The sequence below is a fragment of the Camellia sinensis genome, chromosome 7, assembly GCF_055761805.1.
Source record: "Camellia sinensis isolate YWXY chromosome 7, ASM5576180v1, whole genome shotgun sequence".
Classification (NCBI taxonomy): domain Eukaryota; kingdom Viridiplantae; phylum Streptophyta; class Magnoliopsida; order Ericales; family Theaceae; genus Camellia; species Camellia sinensis.
In genome coordinates, this window is record NC_138967.1 from 156,653,137 (window position 1) to 156,674,385 (window position 21,249).

A 21,249-nucleotide genomic window follows, 5' to 3' on the forward strand; every position below is an offset into this window, starting at 1 on the left:
ATCATTTTCAACCAAAACCCCTATTTGAGACGGTGAGTAGGCTGCCGTCTCAAAAAAATAATAATAAAATAAAATAAAAATAATTTATATATCATATTAGATAGATATATGTGCTTGTGTATATGGTATAATATATATATATATATATATATATTTGCCTTTCTAATGATGAAATTCGGATTCCGTCCCTATATATACATTATCAAAATACCTTAAAATTGATAAGAAATAATGGAATATTGAAGAACTTTGGCGACAAGAGAACTGCCCAAAAAAAGTGATTTTTGTGTCTAGCATTTTTGTTTGTCCACTTTTAAGCTACTGTAAATACCATTTGCGATGACAGAATAACCGATGCAAAAGAAAACAAAGATTTAGTTAGTGTGCATTTTCTTTAAAAGGAAGATTTACATAAATTTAAGTATATAGTTAGTAAAACAAAAGAAAGTACATTAATTAATTGAATGAATGAATGAATCTCAGAAGGAGGTTCTTTATTATAATTCCATTCATGCCCTTTCCATTCAGGCAGTTGTAGGATTACAACCTGCAGAACAAAAACAACAATTATATTTAAAATAAAATAAAAATAATTATAATAATATCCAGTGAAATTTTGAAAATCTTTTTTGCTTAGAAAATAAATAAGATACACTTTAGACTAAAGTTTTAAAATCTAATAATTCATTAAAAATGGAAGACGATGGACTACAAACCAAGCCTCTCGAATCTGGTTTTCCAACCGTAGTTTGACAAGCAAGCCTCCAATTTTTTGGATTCTGCAATTAGTTGTGTACAATTAGCACAAACATTAGACACGTTTTTTGCCGAACCAAGTAAACTAACACAAGCATCCCAGACTCGTAGAATTAAAGGTTTTTTTTTATTTTACATATTTTTAGTGGTATATTTAGATGACTGCAAATGATCTGTTAAATACCCTTTTAAGTTTTTCCTTCTCTTTGTCTGTTCGAGGGTTTAGTAGCTCCTTCACTTCAACGACCTAACAAAGACAAAAAAAGAAAAAATCTTTAGAATATAAAAAATAAAAAACCATCACAACACAAGTGATGCATTGTCACATTTCTTAACCTTCCATGTGAGATTGCACCAACAATTATGAAGCTATAACCAAATGATGTCAGTGATAATAACATCATTTTCATAAGTAATAATGCTACATGCACAACTTCATAGAAACGTGCACAGAAAAATCAATGTGTGTTTCGAATTCATCTTACTTGGCAACACATTTACTTTTCAAATTCAGATTACATGAAACTCTTCTACAACTAAAATCTATATTGATTACATCTTCGTGTCAATGACTAGCCATTGCGAAAATTAATGAAAAGAATAGAGAACACATGCATGTACCATACATAGAAAGAAAGAGAAAGAAAGCAACTTTCACTTACTTTTCACAAGCACCCTTCCTAAACTTTTCAGCCTGACAAATTTTTGCACCTCTGTCATACCATGATTTGGTATAATTTGGATCTGACTTCCATTTCTTTTGATGTTTTAAACTCTAACAAGAAGAAAGATAACAAAAGTTTTCAATCTCCAGCCTTCACAAAACACTAAATGTAAATTTAACAATTCAAATTAAAAGAAAAGGAAAAAAAAAAAAAACACTAACAAAATTAATGTCCCCTATTTATTGTGTTTTCAACACTATAAATCGAATGAATCAAGATATGAACAGGATATATAAGATATTGAATGAATCAACACTATATATATATATAGAGCAGTACCAGTATATATGTATATAGAAAGAACAAAGAGAGAGTGAAATTTCTACCTTGGCCCCTCCTAAGTATAATTTCTAATTCCATCCTTGATTCTGCCCTATGCGAAGGTATAGATGGAGTGTAGTAACTCTTCAATTCAATTCAGGTGCTCACAAGTTGTCATGACTTAAATTTTAAAATGTTAAGTGAAATCTAATTAACCTAAGCTTTAATTTTCATTCTTATTCATTTAATTCCATTACTAGAGTCAAATGTCAACTGAGATAATATTTTACAACCTAATTCAATACTAAAAATTAAATGCATTAAGTAAAAATCAATTAAATCCATTTGACAAATATGAAAGATTATTAGTTCGACCGAATTATTAGTTCGACTTTCATTTTTCCAACTAAATATTGAATTATCCATTCTGTTAGATATAGAGTTCAATCCCATAAGTTATAAAATGCCACTGTCTAATCAATTAACTACGCACTTCTAAATACAATAAAGATGTTCATGCATTAGCAGATTTGGCTAAAATGCTAACATATGAACAACAACAACACTAATGGATAAAGAAATCTGCTCTTCAAAGCTAATTAAACTAAATCCTAGCAACACCAAAATATCATCAGAGTTTCGAAGATAAAGCAAGATATTGAAGCAAAAGGGCAGCGAAACACCCTTGTCCAAAACCATATAACAACATAAAGCAACATTGAAACAAACACTGAGAGAGAGCATATACATATTTAGCACCAAAAAAAAAAGGGTATGGAAAGTGAAAAACAGAGCTAGATCTGAGCTAATCGAGCAATGTAAGAAGGGGATCTGAGCTAATCGAGCAATAAAATTTAAAAATTAAAAAAAATAAAAAATAAAAAAAGGATTTTCAAACAAATACTTATTCAATTTCTTGTAATTTTCTCAGCCAACCAAACAAAAGTAAGAAATTAGCTTCTCTCATTTCATTTCCTTTTCCTTTCTTTTCCCCTTACTTTTCCTTCCCCTTATAACAAATTCAAGATCCAAGTTTTTAGCAAAAGGAAAGCCACCAAAACTACAATTCATCATTATACAAATTCCCAATTATTCAATCACTCTAATTGCATAAAGCAAATGAGCCAAAACCCCCAATAATCTACTTCCCCAAGCCCCCCGCAACACACACACACACACACACACACACAAAAGCAAATTCAATACATTATCATCAAGAAGCCTAAACATGAATTCAAAGCTGAAATAACCCTGTAAAACTCAACATAATCAAATACCACTTTAGTCTACAATTAAGAAATAAGCAAACCCACAAATAAAATACGTTCTTCATCCGAGTCTTGACCTCGGATTTCCGAGCTTTGTTGTAGACACGCCTCTTCTCTGCTTGACGAGCTCTCTTCGCAGCCAAATCGGCCTTTTTATTCGGAGCAGCCTCGCAAACAGTCGAGTGACGAGTCGGCCTCACAACAGGGCTGCTCCGACGCCGCTCGCCGTCGATCGCGAGAGAGAGAGGGAGGGGTAAGAAGAGATCGGGGATTTTTTGTTCGGGGGGGAGGAATGGGAAAAAAAGGGGGGGAGAAGGGAGCGGGAATGGGAAAAAAAAAGGGCGGGGATAAAAAATAATTTTTTTTTTTAGTCACAAATGAAATTTAAATAACAAAATAATGTCCTTTAATTCTTTTTTCTTTTTTTTTTTTTGGCGACGGAGGTTGCCTTTGTCAAAAAAATTTATTTTTTGTTAAAATATATATTTTTTTGTAGTTAATGAATTTTTTAAAAAAATTTCTCTTTTTTTTTAGTTATTAAGATTGAAAATTTATTTGTTTCATTTTTATTTTAATTAAAAAAAAATTATTATTTTTTATTTGGTAGAAGTAGGGGTAATATTTTAATGAAAAATATTTCCCACTAAAATAAAAGTTAATTTTCTATAGTCAATGACAAACATTTTTCTGCGGCCTATTTTTTTTTTTGTTACTAAAAATCATGAACTAATTTTTTGTGGTAGAGGAAATGAAGCGGTAGTAGTGGTGAAGGATGTGGATAAGAGATGATGGTGGTGGTGATGGTGATGGCGAAAGAGATTAGTGGTGAAGTTGTGATAGTTATAGTGTAAATGGAGTGGCAGGGGTGAAAGAGAGGTAATGATAGTAGTAGTGGCAGTAGTGGTAGTGGTGGTAGTGAAGTGGTGGTGATGGTAGTAGTAATAGTAGTCGTAGAGGTGAAGTGGCGACAACGGAAGTAGTGGTGGTGGTGGAATGGCATTTGTAGTAGTGGTGAAGGTGGTAGAGGAAATGGATGGTGAGAGAGAGAAATGAGTGAGAGACAGATAGAAGAGAGAGAGAGAGAGAGAGAGAGAGAGAGAGACAAAGTGATGAGCGAGAAAGAGACAAAGTGGTCGCTAAAAGTGCGAGAGAGATAGAGAGATGAGAGATGAGCGAGAGAGATAAAGAGAAGAGAGATGAGCGAAAGAGACAGAGAGAGAAAAGAGATGAGAGAAGAAATAGATGAGTGAAAGACAGATAGACAGACAGACAGAGAGAGAAGAGTGATGAGTGAGAGAGAAAAAGAGAAGAGAGAAAGAAAAATGAAAAAATGGATGAAGAGAGAGAGAGAGAGAGAAAGAGTGAAAAGAGATAAACGAGAGAGAGACAGAGAGAGAAGAGAGATAAAAGAGATAAAGAGAAGAAAGATGGACGGGAGACACAGAGAGAAAGAGAGAGAGAGACAGACAGACAGACAGACAAAGAAGAGTGATGAGTGATAAGTAAGAGAGAGAAAGAGAAGAGAGACAAAAACATAGAGAGAAAGAAAGAGACAGACAGACAGACAAAGAAGAGTGATGCGTGAGAGAGAGAGACAAGAGAGACAGAGACAGAGACACATAGAGAAAGAGACAGACAGACAGACAGACAGACAGAGAAGAGTTATGAGTGAGAAAGAGAAAGAGAAGAGAGACAGAGACAGAGAGATAGAAAGATGAAAAAATGGGTAAAAAGAGAAATGTTCAAAAGAGTACGACGACGTCGTTTTTATTTTTTTATTTTTTTTTTGTAACAGAAAAATACCGTTGCATTTATTTAAACCATTTTATGACTATATATATATGAAGCCGTTTTAAAGCCACAATATATATATATATATATATTTTTAATTTTTTTTTTTGCAACGGTACGTATTACAATCGCAAAAAACTATTTTTTTTTTTTGCGACTGTAGCTGGTACCGTCGCAAAAACTCTTTTTTTTTTTTTTGCGACAGCAATTTCTGCCGTCGCAAGCAAATACTCTATTTTTTGCGACGGCAAGTTGTGCCGTCTCAAAAAGTCACATTTTTTGGCGACGGCAAGTTGTGCCGTCTCAAAAAGTCACATTTTTTGAGACGAGAAGTTGTGCCGTCTCTAAAAGTCACATTTTTTGCGACGGCAAGTTGTGCCGTCTCAAAAAGTCACATTTTTTTTGCGACGGCAAGTTGTGCCTTCTCAAAAAGTCACATTTTTTGCGACGGCAAGTTGTGCCGTCGCAAAAAGTCATTTTTTGCGACGGCAAATGTGCCGTCGCAAAAAGTTCCGTCGCATAAGCCCACTTTTCTTGTAGTGTTAAGAAAATCATCATTCTTTAACTAGTAATCTCTCAAGTGTTAAAAGAGTTGGTATAGAGATGAGTAGATGAGATAAATAATTTATAGGTTACTAGGATCTTACAAATTACACAAAAAATAATGATCCATTATACTAGAGAAAGGGGAGAGTCTTAAAGCCTCCAAACACTAACTCACCACAAAGCCCATGACCTTCCAATAATCCTCATTCATGGACAAGACAAATGGTCACAAAATAAAATAAATAAATAACCAAAAATATTAAAATGGTCAAACAAAATATTTCTCTTCTACAAACATACATAGAATTATTTTACAAAAACTCAAAAGTTCCATTGTTTGGAAATTGAGAAATTTCTCTGTTTCACCAAATAGAGAATTTTTGACTTTCTAATTATTCATGGAGAAATGCCTTGGACCCCAGTGGGGGTGACCTCCACCACCCCCACTGTTTTCTGATTGGTTGAAATTTTATTTTATTTTATTTTTTAAGTCTTGAGAGCACATGAGGACACGTGAAGCTGGAGGGGGTGCTGGGGGTCACCCCCATTGGGAGTCCCCAGCACGGTTGTTATTCATGTAACAATTAGTTTAAAACTAAATCAAATGAAAGAAATTCATCTAAGGGACTTTTGAAATTAAAAATAAATGAAATAGGTCTTTCAATAGAAAAGTTCTAGGTTAGCGTACGCAAAACTTCTTGATGAGTGTATAGATATACATATATAAATATATGTTCATCGATTCACAATGGAATGGTTGGTTCTTCAAAAATAAATATTATATATATAATCTGCAATGAAAGTTATGATATTATCAAATTTTAAAAAATAATAAAAATAAAAAATGTACTAATCTTGTTTGACAGATCATAATAAATAGGTTTTAAACTTATAAATTTTACAAATGTGTAAAATAAAAATTATTCAGTCTAGTTAGTTTGGTTTCAAAATTTTATTCTTAATTTCTTTGAATAATATGAATCAGTTTGTTAAAAATAAATATTAAAAATATTTTTATCCTAAAAAGAGAAAATTATATGAAAGTGAATGTTTTTTATTTTATATTTCATTTTTTCCCACCAAACTAGCTTTTAATTTTAATTTATACATTTTTTCATAAATAAATTTGAAAAACGAAACTAAACTATGCAATTACATTTTAAAATCTAAAAAATAAAAAATAGAAAATTACCATGTACAGCTTTAAACTAATAGTGTTTATCCAAGTGATAAAAAATGATTTTTTAAAGAGTAATACTATGCATCCCCAAAAATTTTCCAAAATCTTCATTTTGTGATTTACATTTATTCTATATATAGATCTTATACTACACAAATTATTTTTCACCACACCATCACTCACCCAAAATCTACCATATTTGTTTCTCAAAACGTTCATCAATAGCCAATTACTCAATAATCCTTATATCACGAAGTTTCGTTGGTAAAGACACCCACTGCTCCTATCTCATAGGCTCAAGATTATTGGAAAACTTAAATATAAAAATTTATCTGATTAAATCTTTAAAAAATTGTGGCCTTTAACACTAAATTTTTATTTTTATTTTTTTGACAAAATTTATTTTACCTTCCTGTGATATAATTTGATAGCACTTTATCCACTATCTTTTAAAAATAGTCATATGTCCCCATGTAGTTTGGACAAAAATGCAACCATTAACATGGTTAATTATAGATGTGAAATGATTATAATACCCTCAAACTCTATATTTTTATTATTTTCTCTCTCTCATCTCTCATACACATAATTTATAATGTCTAGTATTAATTCAATTAAATTACAATTAATTATAAATTCTTAATTATTTATTGTAATTTGTAAATTTTTATTCTATTTTTAATTTAATTATATTTTAGATCACAATAAATCCTAAATACTCAACTATTTCATGTAGTTAATAACTTTTTAATCTAATTTTAATATAATTATATTTTAGATCATAATTAATCCTAAATTCTTAATTATTTATTATAATTTCTAACATGTTAATCTTACTTTAATTTAATTACATTTTAGATCAATTCTTAATTATTGTTTATTTTATACTTATTTAATTATATTTTAATTTATTTTATTTTAATTAGCATATTAATCTAATTTTAAGTTTGGAGAAAATGGGAGTAAAAATGTCCTTCTCTTGTATTAATTTCATTCTAATTTTTTAGAGAACAAAACCTACTCTTGAAATTGGTGTGTGTAATATACTTTCCGTAGTTTGGATAGAAAATTGATAGTAGCATTTTAGTTTAAAATCACATAAAGATTTTTTGATTATATTTAAACAATAAGAATGTAAACTATTCTGACTCCAAACTACAAGGGGTTAAAATAAATTTAATCCTTAACTTAATAGTTAAGTCATCTCAGCTCTCATACTCTCACCTAAATTATTGTCCGTCGAAATGTTTTCGACCACATTTTTTTCATTACAAACCTTCTTTCCAATAAGTTTCCAAGAAATTTCCAGCTACTTTTTAGCTGGAAAGTATAACTTGATGCCCACCACTCCTTCCTCACCATGATTCTTTGGGGTAATGGTGACAGACCTTTTTTTTCCAGGAAATGTCAATCTTAAAGACTTGCAAGTTCACACCTACGGGAAAAAAAAAAAAAAAAAAAGAAAGAAAAAAAGAAAAAAAGTTCACACCTAAATTATTGTCTTTCAAAATGTTTTCAATCACATTCAGGAAGTCACTTTCTATCTAGAAACTGTGTCCCCCGATTTGAAAAAATTATAAAAAATTAGCACAATATTCATATCAGCAATCCTAGATGACAATACAGAATTAAACGTAGAAACTGTTTTACCAGGTGACTAGCTAGACGTCCGTCCGAACAACTGGAAGACACCATGACAATCGCGATCGAAAAACTCTAGCCAAGATACAGTTGCAGTCGACAAGTTCTGGCCCGTCGTCTAGCTGGACGACTGAATGCACAGTTTTCTGTGTTCAAATTTGTATTCGGTCTTCTGTGCACCTAGACTTCTTGATATTCATATAGGTGAAGATTCTGTATGTTCTAATATTGTGGGTCTCACATTTTATGTGACTATTATGTAAAATATTTGGTAATTTTTTTAACCTCTCTAATATTGTTCTTTTGTTAAAGACCTTCTTTTCAGTAAGTGGGTGTTTGGAATTGACTTTTTTTAATGAATTTTTTTTTTCATTTTTCATTTTTAGTATTTTTTTTTTGAAAAAGAATTCAAAAAACTTTAAATTCTTAGAATCTACTCGATTAGAGGAACAAGAAAAGCTAAATATATATATATATATATATATTACTAAAACATAAATTAGTTTTTTGAATTTTTAATTCATATTTTTGTATTTTTAGTAATTTTTAAAAATATTTTATTTTATTTTTTAATTTTTAGATCCACTTAAATCTTGATATAATTAAAAAGTATAAAATTTGTATAAAAATCTTTTTTAAAAAATTATTAAATACAACAAAATATAAAAATATACTAAATTTTATTATTATTATTATTATTATTATTATTGTGGGAGCCGGATAATTGGAAGAGTCGGAAACGTACTCTGGAAGACAGATACTACACAGCTCTATCCTACACGATCAGAATGCCGAATAATACAGATAGGCCGAATAGATATTGAACTATGGAGCCGAGTAAATAAGAGGATGATGAGTGAAAAGTGGGCCTGGCCCCGAGGCCAAGGGAACAAGTATAAATAAAGGAGCGACAGAATAAGAGAGGTATGTGAGAATTGTTGTGCTTAACTTAAAATACAAACATTCTTGAGTGTAGAGACTAATTTGTCCGTTGGAGTGCTAATTCCGGCACCCCCGACCGGAGTGTTTATTCCATTTTAGGTGACTATCAGCGGATCACGAGCTCCCTCCAAGATCAGAAGAGTATTTCCAAACCACTTCTCCACAATTGGCGCCATCTGTGGGAATACTCAAACACATCCATGGTGGGCGCAACGGAAGACCCTCCAATAGCCACTGATGAAACGACGCAAAGAGACGACCTCACTCCATCGAACATGCTTGGACCGGACGCCATCCCTGTAAGATGCGCTCTGAACTTCGCCTCACCCTCGACTCTAGAGCATGAAGCAATGCAAGCGATCATGGAACAAGCAAAGCAAAACGATCAAAGGTTGGAGAACATGATCGCGGAGAACGAACGTCTTCGTGAAGATTTGGCCTTGGAAGTGGCAAAGTCCAAACAAGCTGTACGCCTAAATCCGGATCGATCTCCGAAGGCAGGTGGTCGACGACCTCGAGCTCAACAAGACGACACTGATAGCGGCTTCGACTCGATATCCCCAGAGCCTAGGAAGAAGGGGCAACCTGAAACTGCCAGTTCTTCTGAAGAAAGTCCTTGTATAAGGCACAAGCGAAGAAGGCACAATTCGGACGAAGATCAACACGATCCTTTCGTACGACGGATTGCAAAGGCGGTGCTCCCCAAGCAATTCAAAGCACCGTTATTCACCTTGTACGACGGCAAATCAGACCCCACCGACCACATCCGCCACTACAAGCAAGCCATGACATTACAAGCAGATGACGAGGCTCTCATGTGTCGAATATTCCCCAGCAATTTGGGACCATTGGCTGTCAGGTGGTATTATAAACTGGAGCCGGCTTCGATCAAAACTTTTCACCAATTACAGAAATCCTTCAGGGGCAGATTCATCACTAACGAGGTCCAACCGAAACAAGCCGACTCTCTCTGGGCATTGCAGATCCAGCTAGGAGAAACACTAAGGGCGTATTCGGCACGATATTGGGAGTGCTTTAATCTTGTTGATGACGCTTGCAACGACTCAATGACCATCACCGCCTTCAAAATGGGATTACACCCAGACAATGCCCTCCGCAGTTCCCTGACAAGAAGGCCCCCCAAAAAAGTCTGGGCATTGAGGAAGAAATTTGAGGAGTACTACAAAGTGGAAGACGACGCCTTGCAAGTTAAAGCTGGACAAATGGCCAACAAAACGGCCCCTCCTGAAATTGCTCAGCCAATAAGTTCCGTACCACCTCAGAGTCCTGAACCACGACAACGAGCTAAACGAGACAAGAAACGGGATTCTCGTCGATCAAGCGATCAATGCTCACACTGAGCAAATGAGCGACTGCAGGTCGATAGCAGGCGCACAAAGTGCGCCGACAAGAAATATATGGAGCTGTCAGGGCTAATCAGCTCGGTTATGTCCAAAATCCAACATATTTCGTTCTTCAAATGGCTGTCCAAAATGGTTGGAACCCCTGACACGAGAAGACAGGACAGCCGGTGTGAATATCACAAAGATCACGGTCATGATACGGACAGTTGCTATGCTTTGAAAGACCACATTGAGGAATTGGTCCAAGATGGTCGGCTCCAGCAACATGTCTGAAAGAGTGCAATCAAAACAGTTGCCCTTCGGCAGGACTCACCTCCGCTCAGCATTATTCATATGATATATAGCCTTCCAACGCCACGTATCGTACACACAATTCAGTCAGCCCCCCAAAGGCGACGCACACCAACGAAACAGCCCCACGAGGCTCCAAGTATTATCTTCGACGATTCCGATCTTATCGGCATAACACTCCCCCATATTGATCCATTGGTCATTGAACTACACATAAACTGTTTTACCATTGAACGCGTCCTCATAGACCAGGGGAGCATTTCGGAGGTTATGTATTACGAGACCTTCATCAAACTCGGCTTCAAAAAATTAGACCTGTCTCTGGCGCCTCATCCATTATTCGGCTTCAACGTAAATCCAAAGTACCCGTTGGGGAAAATCACACTTCCCGTTCGAGTGGGCTCCCAAACAGTGGATGTGGAATTCTTGGTCGTCAAGCTCCCTTCCCCGTATAATCTCATCATGGGGCGAACTTGGTTGCATCGTATTCAGGCCATGCTAAGCACCTATCATCAGCTGCAACGCTTCCCGATCGAACACGGCATTGAGCAGATCCGTGGTTCCCGACAATCTGCACAAGCATGTTATCTCCTTTCTGGAAAGACACCAACGGAGTCGCAGGTCAACTCCGCTGAAGTGCTGAATCAAAACAGCCTCGACGACATCGGACGGCTCCCTATTGAAAAGCCACGAAAGCTCTAGGCGATACCAGCGGCAGCTTGCCAGGACGTATGATTAACGCGTTCAGCCGCGCCGCTACACACCGGGAGAGTTGCTCTTGAAGGTATTTCCGGATGATAGGAGACCGGTTGATGGAAAATTAGGTACGCGACATTGCTCCTGAATCACTCACGAAAATTCTGTCATCAAACCCGACTTGTGGGGAATGATCCTAGTTCTAAATGATTCGCCATGTACACATTCCACCTTTGTAATGGAAGGATTCTTGTTTAGAAGCTGGATTCTTATTTAAAATAGCGCTCCGACGAAAAAGCCTCTGAATTCGGAGCGCCCTTCGTGGATATCACGATTGGCCAAACTAAGTCTCCGGATTCGGAGCGCCATTGGCGCATGACGTCTTTGGGCCGAAAAAGCCTTCGGATTCGGAGCGCCCTTCATGGATATCACAATTGGCCAAATTAAGTCACCGGATTCGGAGCCCCATCGGCGCATGATGTCTTTGGGCCGATTAAGCCTCCGGATTCGGAGCGCCCTTCGTGGATATCACGATTGGCCAATATAAGTCTCTGAATTCAGAGCGCCCTTCGTGGATATCACGATTGGCCAAAAAGACTCCAGATTCGGAGCCCCATTGGCGCATGATGTCTTTGGGCTGATAAAGCCTCCGAATTTGGAGCGCCCTTTGTGGATATCATGATTGGCCAAAAAGTCTCCGGATTCGGAGCCCCATCGGCGCATGACGTCTTTGGGCCGATTAAGCCTCCGGATTCGGAGCGCCCTTCGTGGTTATCACGATTGGCCAATATAAGTCTTCGAATTCGGAGCCCCATCGACGCATGACGTCTTTGGCCCAAAAGAATCTGGATTCGGAGCCCTATCGGCGCATGACGTCTTTGGGCCGAAAAAGTCTTCGGATTCGGAGCCCCATCGGCGCATGACGTCTTTGGGCCGATTAAGACTCCGGATTCGGAGCGCTCTTCGTGCATATCACGATTGGCCCAAAAGACTCCGGATTCGGAGCCCTATCGGTGCATAATGTCTTTGGGCCAAAAAAGCCTCCGGATTCGAAGCCACATCGGCACAAGACATCTTTGGCCGATAAAGCTTCCAAATTTGGCTAACCAGATAGTGCCACCAGGCGGTGCTCAAGGGCCGAGTAATATTCTGAATTCGGAGCGGCCCCCAGAATGAAAACATTTACACATCAAGGCAGGGATATGTAGGTTGAGCTAGTACAACCGCATGAACAAGACAAAACGTGCCAGCATTCAAAATAAGATGCTTAATTAAGCATATAAAAATTCAGAATGAGATAAACTTTTAAAATAAAACATGTTATTCGATTAAACAGTAATTACAAAAATGCAATCCGCGTTCGAAGTATTATAATATCTATTCTCATACGGCGTCACGTTGGTACAGCAACAGCGCCGAATCAACGCCCGCTGATCGGATAGCATCCGCAACTTGAAATGCCTTGATCTGACCATGCTTGAATCCACGATGTTCACACCGGCGAGACAATCACTCTCGAGGTGGAGAGCTTCGACACCATAGACAACGTCAAGGCCAAGATCCAGGACAAGAAAGGAATTCCCCATGAAAACAGTAATACTCAACGGTCGCGGCGCTACGTCGGCCTCATTTCTCTGTGGCGGTTGCGGAGAACTCCCCCATTGCTGTTTCTCCCTTTGGGCCGATTTGCTTCGACGACTTAGAGGCTGACGTTTTTCCCATTTTTTAAACGCCCTACCTCTCGCGAGAGTGGGTTCTCTGCTGCGATTCATTGCAATGTTAAGCTCAGCCAAAGTCCAAGTTTCTTCTCTGCTACTGAAGAAAACTCCATTTGACATTCACACTTATCTAACCCCACGCAACAAAATCGTTTTAAATTGAGTCTGAACACAGTAAGCGAAGTTACTAGAGCAAAAAGTCCGAGGCAATTTATTTCTAAATCCTTGCAGCGACCCCGAGGCATTTTCATTAACACAACCCCAAAAGAAGGACGCCGAGCGATATTGGCCACAGCCACTCCATGTACTAATTTTTGGATTTTCTAGAGTTAAAATGGCCTAATTATATAAACGGCAATTATAGATGGGCTGATTGTCTTCGGATTCGGAGCTCCTAGTGCATGACACCTTTGGGCCGGTTAAGCCTCCGAATTCGGAGCCTCATCGGCGCAATGGACCGTGCGCGACACATGCCAAATATATATTTAATGAAGAATGCTCATGACAAGCCGGCATATAACCGTTCAGAATTAAAATGCCTAGTTGACTCGGGCCGGTCAATGTTTATATAATGAAACACATGCAAACACGTGTGTGTCGAATGCAAATTACAATGAAACATTTTATTCAATCAGGCAATAATTACATAGTTATGGATGCGATCTGCGTTCGAACGTTACATTGAGTGTTTTTACACGACGTCGCCCTCATCCTCACTCTGCTCGACTTCAAAGACGGAAAACGGAAAATGGTTACGTTGGTACAGTGGCAATACCGAGTTGACGCCCGCTGCTCGGAGAGCTTCTTCGGCCTGAAGCGCCTTGATCTAACCATGCTTAAATCCACGATTTTCGCATTGACAAACTTCCTCGGTGAGCTTTTCCTTGGTCTTCGGTATCCCTACTTTCCGGCCTTCGTGGAAGCCTTTTTCATAGGCCCTCCCCTTCGTGGATTCCATCGCGAACATGCTCGCCGTATCGCGATCGGCGAGCGCGGTACTGATAAGCCGCTGGGTGACCCTTTCTTCCACGATTGGGTTAGCCTGTCCGACGGGTTGTGCCTGAACGGCCTTGACCTTTCTTAGCTCACACTCAGCTGCCTCCGCGTGAGCCTCCAAGCTTCGGATGCATTCATCCCTCTTCTCTATTTCTCGGCGGGCAGCACAGAGACGCATGCCAATTTCGTAGGCGGTGTAGAGCCCCTTCACCGCACCGTGAATGCCTTCACAAAACACTTCAAAGTCCTGCCGACCTACCATCGACTGCTGGACCTGGGGAGGAAAAATTTGTCGAGCAAATTTGACTGCCACACTTGAATCTCGAACGATCGAGTCTGCATCTGTCATGGGTCTATTCCTCACGAAGACTGCAAAACTCAATGGGCGTGGGTTCGCATCGGGCTCCCTTCTAGAACAGGGTTGCGGGGATTTGCCCTGTGGCTCCTTGTCCCTCCTAGGCGACCTACCTCGACAACGAGGAGATTCACATCTCTCCCGATCTCTCGAAATCCTACCTCCCACGTGCGAAGGTTCGCCACTTCGATTCATGTCTCCTCCCAGCTCAGCTAGCATCCTCGCTTCCCCTTTGCTGTTAAAGAAGAGTCTATTCGACATTCGCATTTGTTTATTCTTCATCAAAGACCTGGACTGAGTTGCTCACTAAGCACATAGATAGAACCTTAATTCATTTATTCCCTACGAGGGCAGCGCCATCGAGGCAATCTCATTAATATCGAAACCTCAATAGCGGCGCCGACCGAGTCGTGCCCCCATCAAACACTGTTATTCGGCAGTCTTAACTTCCGCAAGGGCAAATTCATGAACCAGCTGGGGCAAGGACAGATTCATCAATCTATTCGGCTTGAGTGCCGCAACCGCTTCACGAATCGACTCATCAATATTCTCTAATTCGACGTTTAATGTTCATGAACCAGCTGGGGCAAGGGCAAATTCATCAATCTATTCGGCTTGAGTGCCGCAGCCGCTTCACGAATCGATTTACTAGTCCTATTCGGCACCAAGAGTCGATTTACTTGTTCGGATAAATTAAAGTTTAACTAATATAATTGCCAAGATTACACTGCTATCCAATCGATAGTTAGAAGGCACAACAGACAATAATCATTTATCCAAAGTAGTGGAAGGCAAAACTCTTCATTAATATCAAAAGCTGCGTACAAGTAATAGTGAAACGGGAAAGAAATTTTCATTAATAAATTGAGCGCAGATAGTAACTAATTTATACATGAAAATTACCTTGAACTAACAAGAATCCACTAAACAAAAACATACATTGAAATTGAAGATACCTAATAAAACTAGAATGTCTGCCAGATCAATCCTTGGGATCAGACTCAAGTGGCTCAACGTCCACTTGCTCGTATGGAGTTGGCAAGGCCAATGTAACTCCTGCGACAGCAAGGGCTTTGAGCGACCCATGTTTGAATCCCCGATTCTCAAATTTGGCGACCTCATCTACGTATTCCTTCAAGGCGGCACTCTTCCCAGCCTCTAGCGTTGTAGGAGCTTCAGATTCGGCTTTTTCTTGGCCGCCTTCAATTCTTCTGACTCGGCCTCTACCTTGGAAAGTGCCTCTTGGGCTAACTTGAGCAACTCCTCGCTCGCATTCGCCCTATCCTCGGCTTTGGATCTGAGCTGGTCAGTAGTCCGAGCCCTCTCCTTTTCAGCTTCGGCTCGAGCACTTTCCATTGATGCTCTCATCGCCTCGAACTCGGCCCTGCTTCTTTCACCTTCAGCTTCAAACTTTAAGCGGCCAATTCTTTCAATGGCATCACGCTGCTGGCGGCCTAGTTCGGCTATCCTTCCAACTGTCTGCAAAACAAGTTTGGATCACCACACCAAGCAATATCATATACAAACCAAACCAAACGACCAAAAAAGAAAGTATCGTATACATACTAGAAGGGCCGACTGGGCAGCGAATGCTATAGTTACCAAATCCGATTCTTCTCGAAAGGTGGCCTTGTCAGCCAGTAGCGAAATTGAGGCGGCCAAGCTCAACGCCACAGCTGAATCCTTCATGGCAGATGCGTCAGAGGAGATTGGCGTGTCTTTGATCTTTGGTTGAACAACGAAAGGGACAACCACGTCGGATTCCTCTAAGCGGGGCCGTTTGTCAGTAGGGCTATCCTCTAAGCCAGTCTCTCCCTTGGCAGAACATTTTTCACCCACTCTTTTGAAACCAGCCGTTCTTTCATAACCTGCTGTTCAGCCCCCTCCATCTCGGCCACAACAACTTGAGCCATTTCTTCTCCAGTAACCGGTTGTAAAGATTCAACTGGGGCAGGCTCAGAACGAGCGACCTCGGCTTTCTTTCAGGTGGCCATTCGCTCGGCATTTCTCTTTCTCGCCATCTGGGTGAGATTTTCCCCAGCCATGCCTTCAGAAAAAGCGCCGGGTAGATCTCCCAAGTTTGTAAAAATATCTCCGAAGGAAAACTCCGCCCGACCCGAAGTGGACGGAGAGTTAGGCTGGTTAAGATTGGCTGCCGCAAATGTTGATTTCAGAGCTTTGTCAACCTCTTCGGCCTCCGCAGCGAACACCTTCGTTGATTCGGCAACTACTTCGACCACCGGCTCTAAGTCTTGCTCCGAATCAGAAGCTTCGAGACCAATTTGCCTGAGGGTCTTGAAGCTGGGGAAGACAAGAGCCGTAAGGTGTTGTTCGCCGGTTGGGATCGGAATGTCGTCCGCGGCCAAGAATGTAGTATAGGTAGGCTCGTACCGCAGGAGAATATGGGCGGCTCTCCCTTGCTTATGTATGTTTGGACGGCCAAAGTACTTTAGTGCAGTCTTAATTTTCGCAAGGATTTCGTCATCAGCCGAGGTCAGAATCCTCTTCAACTTATTGCTTGTAAAAACAAAGGGTTAGACTTCTAGAAAAAGCCGAATAAAAGAAAGATCAACAAACAAGGAGTTATATGGTAACCTGGTTCACCCCTCCGTCTGGGAATAGGGTCTAGGCGATCTTCGCCTTCGCCGAATTCCTAGTTGTCTTGGACATTGACCATTACATCATCAACTCGTTTGCTAGAGCTGGCAAACATCGTTACCAAGTGATGGTCGGTGTCCTTAGCCCTGAGAAAATAACGCCCGAGCCGACCAGAGGATTTGGCTAAAGTGTAGTAGTGCCGAATCGCCGAAATGCCAAGATTGATCCCGAGACGCCGGTTCAACTCTACGATTCCCATTACAATTCGGAAAAAATTCACATTGGGTTGCGAAGGAATCAAACCCCAATAGCGGAGGACGACCCTAAGAAATGGGTGTAGGGGAAAGCGAACTCCGCCCTCCGTAATGGATAGGAGAGGAAAGACGATTGTATTTTGGTCGTCCCTCTCCATATTAAGGGTATTGTCCGTTACTAGAGATAGATGGACATCATCGGGGATAGAGAAATGTCTTTGGAATCCAGAAATTCGACCCTCATAAAGGAGGTCTTTCAAATGCCTAGCCATTCTGGTAAGGACCCAAGGATATACTAAAATCAAAGATAAATATGGAAAGTAGGGTTGCAAAGAGAAGAGAAGAAACTTACGAAAGGCAAAGGAGAAGACAGAGAGGAGTCGCCGAAAACGCGTTGGAAGAGAGACACCGTCTGCCAATCCAGGAGGTTCAAATATTCGAAAAACATGCATTCGAAGGGCCTGAAGTTTCAAATCGTAATAAATGGGAGAGAAGCACGAATGAGGCGGGAAAGTGTTGCAGTAACCAAAAAGCATGTACGCATTCTGACGCGCATCGGGAAGAGGGTTAACTGTCGAATTTTTTACTGCCCAGACTAGAAGCTAAAAACGCCGACTAATTGATGCTAGTGGGGTGTTTGGGGGCAATTGTGGGAGCTGGATAATTGGAAGAGTCGGAAGCGTACTCTGGAAGACAGATACTACATGGTTCTATCCTGCACGATCAGAATGCCGGATAATATAGATAGGTCGAATAGATATTAAACTATGGAGCCGAGTAAATAAGAGGATGATGAGTGAAAAGTGGGCCTGGCCCTGAGGCCAAGGGAACAAGTATAAATAAAGGAGCGACAAAATAAGAGAGGTATGTGAGAATTGTTGTGCTTAACTTAGACTACAAGCATTCTTGAGTGTAGAGACTGAATTGTCCGTCAGAGTGCTAATTCCGGTACCCCCGACCGGAGTGTTTATTCCTTTTTAGGTGACTATCAGCGGATCACAAGCTCCCCCCAGGATTAGAAGAGTATTTCCAAACCGCTTCTCCACAATTATTATTATTATTATTATTATTGTGTTTAGTGAATTATTTAAAGTTTTTCATAAATGTTATAATTTTTAACTATATCTTGATTATGTTTATTTAAAAAATAAAAAAAAATCGTAAAATATATCAAAAACTCACTAAAAAAAAAATACGAAAAACAAAAAATTCTATTTTCAGAAAAAACAGTGTAAACCAAACTAGGTTTTCTTTTTTTCTTTCTTTCTTTTTCATATCTTTTATGAACCTTTTTTTTAGATTTTTAATTTTTGTTTTTGTTTTATTTTGTTTTGTTTTGTTTTGTTTTACATTTTAGATTCATCTATACTAAACAGAACGAACACATAAAGAAATTTTACACAAATTTGAAAAGGAAATTACTAAAGACAAGAAAATTCCGAGAGAAAAAATGTGACTTTTTCAATTAGATGCCAAACGAGTTATGAATCTCTTTCATAATAGAAACTCCAACTGGCTTTCTATATTGTGCCTATTAGGCATTTTATCTAGCCAAATCATAATTTTAAGGGGAAATTACAAAGAAAATCCCAGGTTCGTGTGTTTTTCAAATTAAACTCCATAGTTTCAATTTTGACAAATTAAACCCTGGAGTTTCTTCTGTGTTTCAATGTGAACCCTCCTTCGATATCCGTTTGATTGAATTAACGGAATTTGGGAAAAATTCTTAGATTCAAGCATACATGTTCAAACACTTGTATTTCTCTCGTTGTAACTCCGTTTCGCCTCATTTTTGCGTCGTTGGATTCACCTCATTGCCTAGTTTGCATTCCATCCCTCATACGGCTTATTCCACCTCTTTTTGTGTGCCATTAGAACTCCGAAAGTTAGCCAAAAATAAGATTTTTCTCTCTTTGGCAAAATTTTCAGATTCAAACACACATATTCAAGCACTGGTATCTCTTTCGTCCTAACTCCGTTTTGCCTCATTTTTGTGTCGTTGGATTCACCTCATAGCCTAGTTTTCTTTCCACCCTTGATACGCCTTGTTCCACCTCTTTTTACGTGTTGTCAGAGCTCCAAAAGTTGGCCAAAAATAAGATTTTTCTCCCTTTTTTTTGGGGGGGGTCTATCTTATATCTCCATACTTCTTGCTTCCTCTTTCTTTTCCACAATTATTCTCTCTTTTCCTCTTTCTTCATGGCCCTTCCCCTACTCTTATGTTTCTTTCCGTTCTTGTAAGTCATATACATTCATACTCGACGACACAACCACCATCGGAGGTTCTGTGGCCACTACGAGCTCGGTGGAAGAACCATGAAGGAAAAAGAAAAAAGAGCATAATTGTGAAAACAAAGTAGGAAGGAAGAAGCACGAAGATAGAAAATAGAGGAGGAAATTTTTTTTTCTTGCCAACTTTTGGAGCTTTGACGACATACAAAAAGAGCTGGAATAAGGTGCATGAGGGGTGAAATGAAATCTAGACTATGAGGTGAATCCAACAAAGTAAAAATGAGGTGAAATGGAGTTACGATGAGGGATATATAAGTGCTTGAATATATGGGTTTGAATATGAAAATTTTTTCCAAAGAAAGAAAATCTTACTTTTGGCCAAATTTCGGAGCTCTAACAGTATGCAAAAAGAGGTGGAACAACGCTTATGAGGGGTGAAACGAAAACTAGGCCATGAGGTGAATCCAAAAACGCAAAAATGAGGTAAAACGAAGTTACGATAAAGGAGATACGAGTGCTTGAACATGTGTGTTTGAATTTGAAAATTTTGCCCAAAGAGAGAAAAATCTTATTTTTTTTTCAACTTTCGAAGGTCCAATGGCACACAAAAAGATGTGGAAAAAGTCGTATGAGGGATGGAATGCAAACTAGGCAATGAGGTGAATCCAACAACGCAAAAATGAGGCCAACCGGAGTTACGACGAGGGAGATACAACTGTTTGAACATGTGTGCTTGAATCTGATAATGTTGCCCAGATTTCGTTAGTTCAATCAAACGGATATAGACAGAGGGTTCACATCGAAACACGGAAGAAACTCCAGGGTTTAATTTGACAAAATTGAAACTATGGGGTTTAATTTGAAAAACACGCGAAACCCTGGATTTTTATTTTATTTTATTTTATTTTTTTTGTAATTTCCTCTAATGTTAATGTTCCAACAGGCTTGGCAATAATACAATTAAAGAGTCAAGAAGGACTAGGCAAACGATTTTTCCCATGAAGTACTTATGTGGCTAACTAATTGTAAATGTTTTTGTTATATATATATATATAGTAACTAAAATAATTAGATAAAATAAAAATATATTTGTGTATGTACTTTTGAAAAATGTCTCCTACTGCTCAATCATTGCCCTCTTAGCCAATTTTTAAATGGAAAATGAGCCCCTATTTTTGTAACAAACTTTCTTTCTAGGAAGTTTCTTTCCTAAGGCCTTGGTACCCACCATTCCCCTCTCACCCAAATTATTAACTATTGAAATATTTTGAACCACATTCATTTAAATCATTGTCCTCTTAGTTGCTTTGATAGTTTGATATCATTATTATAAAATTGATTTTAATCAATTATGATCAGTTAAATTAATAGATATGAGCAAAAAAACTTATCTTTTTATATGACTTTAGACAAAATTTGAACTCAAATAACATATCCTAAAAATGAAGATTCTAAATACACTTCGTAATATCTCTTTACATTTATTTGTATTATCATAATATCTATATTTTGTACTGTCATAAATAAATAAATAAAAACTTCTAAAATTAAATAAATAAAAAAAAAATTAATTTTAGAATGCACAAAAAAATGGTAAGCAAATTTTAGCTAATTTCATCACAACTACACAATGGT

The 21,249-nt window shown here is 38.4% G+C and overlaps 1 long non-coding RNA gene across 1 annotated transcript; it reads right to left on the minus strand.

Annotated features, from left to right (window-relative positions):
- Positions 1 to 482: 482 nt before the first annotated feature.
- LOC145794833 (uncharacterized) lies at positions 483 to 1,067 on the minus strand. The gene is made up of 3 exons (XR_014334771.1): positions 941 to 1,067; positions 717 to 779; positions 483 to 547 (listed from the first exon to the last, which is right to left on the minus strand). It is a non-coding gene; the product is annotated as an uncharacterized LOC145794833 (long non-coding RNA).
- Positions 1,068 to 21,249: the final 20,182 nt, after the last annotated feature.